The 4,195-nt window shown below is 37.8% G+C and overlaps 1 pseudogene; it reads right to left on the bottom strand.

Annotated features, from left to right (window-relative positions):
- Positions 1-1,983: 1,983 nt before the first annotated feature.
- On the bottom strand, positions 1,984-3,465 carry LOC143587980 (putative glycosyltransferase 7 pseudogene; annotated as a pseudogene).
- Positions 3,466-4,195: the final 730 nt, after the last annotated feature.

The raw sequence follows: 4,195 nt of genomic DNA, 5'->3' as shown, positions 1-4,195 counted from the left end.
TTAAAATGGGTTTCATATAAATGAACACCTCTTAATTGAGTATCTTATGTATCTTAATTCTTAATTACATTAAGAAAAGGTGAATTAGAGTAGTCATAGGTAGGGATGAGCAAAATCGGTATCGATTTGGTATCGTCGGTACCGAATCAGTACCAAAGTTTTAAGTTTCGGGATCGGTACGGTACCGGTATTTCTCGATTTTTTACCCTCGGTGCCGGTACTCTTCCGGTACCGTCCCGATACCGGTACCGGTACCGAACCGAATATTTCGGTACCGGTACTGGTACCAAAAATTTCCGATTATCGGGATCGGGAAAATCGGGATTGATACCGGTCGGTACCGGTATCATTCCATGCTCATCCCCAGTCGTAGACAGAGCCAAGTAAACGTGGTCCATGCTAATTAAAACCATAAACGGACCCAATCAAACAAGTTTAAAAAATTGAGAAATACGTATATTAAATATTAATAATTATATAGGTTATATTTAAAATCTTTCATTTAATGCAATAATGTAAAATAACAATTTAAAACTGATTGAGATCTCGTTTGGATCATGGGAAAATCAGAACTTCACGTGAATTAACCTTTGACTTCTCAGAAGATGCGTTTCTTGCCATGAACCTCTGCTTAAAGTTAACGTTTGGATTATTTTTGTTGAAAGTAGATGCTCCGGTTGATTTTATTTTACAAAATTCACATTCTAATGTAAAATTAGAAATAATGGTTTCTAAATAGTTTGACAAATATATTTCTTAATGGCATTACATTAGCCTGGCTGGTAGGTCCTAAACGGAAAGTTTCTATACCAATATCTCTTTACCCAAGTTTGAATCCTTTTACTGTGGTGCTCTTCTAACAACTGACATACGCTTGTGAGAATCAAACTCGAGACCTCCTCAGACGTAAACCATCTGACCATTCAAGTTAATCCTCTTACAGTGGTGTTCTTCCAATAAGTGACATACACTTATGAGTTATGAGAATCGAACTTGGGACCTCTTTAAACGTAAACCTTTTGACAAACCATCTGACCATCCAAGCTTGGCTTGTGACGACAAGTTTACTAATACTAGTTGTTGTGATTAGTATTTCAATCATATTCACCCGACCATAAGCTGATAAAGAAATTAAAAGAATCTTTTAGTTAGATATCTAAAGAAGTTTGACATTTTATTAAACTGGATCATCACCAAACCATCCCCATCTACTGGTTCCCTAGCAAGATGTCAGGACCGACTGAACCATATGGTATTATGATTATTAGTTATTTAAATTTAAAACTATTTTTATGTAACTGTGAATTTAAATTGTTTAATGCTACTTAGTTTAAAAAAGACATATTTCGTTAAAAGGAAAAAAGATCTAAACAACAGCAAACAGATAACCGACTGAACTGGATTGTATTATGATTAATAGTTAGTTAAACTTATTACTATTTTTTTGTGTAACTTAAAATTCAAACCGTTTAATGCTACGTAGTTTAAATATTTCGTTAAAAGGAAAAAGATCTAAATGACAGCAAACAACGAATCAATCGATATTCGAATTCGAGTTTCTAGAAAAAAGCATAATAAAGAGAATTTTTTGTAGGGATAATGTAGTTTTGCCATCTGCAAATACGACACCAATATCTTTTTAGACTTTTTACTAGACGAACACTTTCATACACGGTTGGTTATATGCTAATTGAAATGCCAGGGATCCGGTTTCTAATCCAGTCAGCCAGGCCGGTCTAAATTTATTAATTTAACAATATTTATAAGTACCTAAACACTTTAAAGTTAAAATAGTTTCAAGTAAAACTGTTAAAATTGTCTATAGGTTTGTTAACATTTGCGTTTTTTTACAAAACGTGCAAATGTGACCAAAGCTTAGTGGATGTTTTTGGTGGTTTAGTGTACTTTTTAAGTTGAATAATGCAGCAAAATGGGAATATAGTTTTTGAACAAGGCCTGTCAAATTCACTTCACTAAGTCATATTTTAAGTTTCACATTGAAAATCTATACATCTAAATAAAACCCCCCCAAAATGTTAAATAACTTGTAATCTATGACTCAACACTTCACAATAGAAACCATATTATTCTTTTGAACTAAACAAGCTCTAAAATATGTCCAGAAAGTGTATAATTAGACAACTTCATAACCTCTATTCAAATCACGCCGGATAATCAAACGGCAACGGCGACACAACCGACGGATCCGATAAATTCCGATGAACAAACCCATAATTCCGTAACATCTGATTATCCCCAAAATTCAACGCCTTGTTCATCGCATCACGACACCCCTTGGCTGTAAAAATCGGGTTATGCTTCCCATTACACGGCTGACAACCCGCAAAATGCGTCACAAAAGGCCGCCTCCAGCTCCCAAACTCATTCCCCGCATCCTTCAACGTTGGCTCCCGCAAAACCCCATACCGCTCAGTCACCTTCTCCGCGTGCCTCCGCCTTAACATACTTGCACCCGTCTCGATTTCCAAATATCTCTCCGTTATATTTTTCAATGTGTCCACAATCACAACCCAGTAACCTTCTAAATAATATCCCGTCTCAATTAGCATTTTCTTCCCGTACCATTTGTTGTGGTCCTGTAACAACAAATAAGCCAAAGCCGTCTGGTCATCCGACTCGTGCTTGAACACGTCTAACAAAACCTTAGCCCATTTGTCGTAATTGACAGACCGTGGGCCCATATCAGCCCACGTGTCCAAAAAATCAAGGGACCACTGGCAATTTCGTATCAGAAATGATCCGGCGTTTAACCCTAACCAGCTTTTCCTCTCGTACACTTCCTTGGGCCACCCGTGTACGACGAAATTGTAATCATCGTACATATGGAACGGGATCTTAAACTCCATGTCGGTAAAGGCGGCATCCTCGTCAAGCCACCAGATCCACTCGGCTTCCGGGTGTGCCGCCATGGCGGCCCTTACCGCGGGGATCTTGGCCCAGCATGACGGCATACCCGGGTCGAGCAGCACGTTGTTGTAGAAAATGTCGTATCCGTGGATGCGGCAGTAGTCCACCTTGTTACGGAAAAAGCGCAGCAAGAAGTGGTCACCCGTGGGGGATTTGCACGGGGTGGAGCGTGTCCCTGTCACCACCAGGACACGCTCTTGCAAACCCGGCTCAAAGGAGGGGTGCAGTTTGAGCCAGGTTTGCCTCTTTTGGTCCCAGTCTGTTACGGGCGTGTTGAGGGTGTAAGTGAAATCCGGGTCGTCGTAGAATGTGGCCACGGGTGGGTCGGACCGGAGGTTGAAGGCCGGGTGGGGCTGATTGCAGTTGGTTTGTATGGAGGAATTAAAATTGTATTGTGGGTCGAGAGTGGAGAAGAAGAAGAAGAAAGCCCAGAGGATTAATAACGCCGACACGGCTCCGGCGAGAAAGATTGAGGGCCGGTCAAGGCTGCGAATTGTCGGCTTTCGCCAGTTTGTGTGGGAGAATACTACCATGCCTTCCTTCCTTCCTTCCTTCCTTCCTTCCTTCTGATTGATTATTTTGCACTTTTCCAATGTATTATAACTATATGTATATCCTGAGAATTTATTTTTTATGTTTTTAATTCCCTACCAGAATTAGTTGTTGATAAACAAAATTAACAAATTAGGTGAAGGTAATACATTACATCAGCCGAATAAAATACAAAGTAAACGCATATATTGAAGACTTTTAATTTATTACACTTTTAAATGTTAATAACTTATATTAGAGTTTATATTAACACTAGCTTTTATAACTCCTTTGCAATTTGCAATCAACTATTGTGATTTGTCCTTGGGAAAAAATAATATTGTGATTTGAGAGCTTAACTTACAAATTTAACAACTCTAGTGTTTACAGGAAAAAAAAAATGTAAATGTTCCCGGTATCTGATAAAGAAATTTAACCATAAATGTTTAAACATATTAATGCCACTCAAAACATAAACGAATTATACATTACAAAAAGTTCAAATTCAATTTTGATTTTAGATTATGTAAAGTAACGGATCCAGAATTTTTTTTCATGAGGGGACAGAAATTTTTAAGCATAGTATGACTATCACTATATAATATTTTTTTTTCCGATTCATACCGGGTCAGGTCGATCCGGGAGACATGATAAAAAATTAAAACTGAACTAAATGTCACATACATAACAAAAACATGTCAATCGTCATTTAAATTGAACAAAATTTCACATAATT

This window comes from Bidens hawaiensis, unplaced genomic scaffold (genome assembly GCF_021521415.1).
Source record: "Bidens hawaiensis isolate Kalapana, Puna unplaced genomic scaffold, B.hawaiensis_p1.1 tig00000190_1, whole genome shotgun sequence".
Classification (NCBI taxonomy): domain Eukaryota; kingdom Viridiplantae; phylum Streptophyta; class Magnoliopsida; order Asterales; family Asteraceae; genus Bidens; species Bidens hawaiensis.
This window is presented reverse-complemented; position numbering and strand designations above follow the sequence as displayed.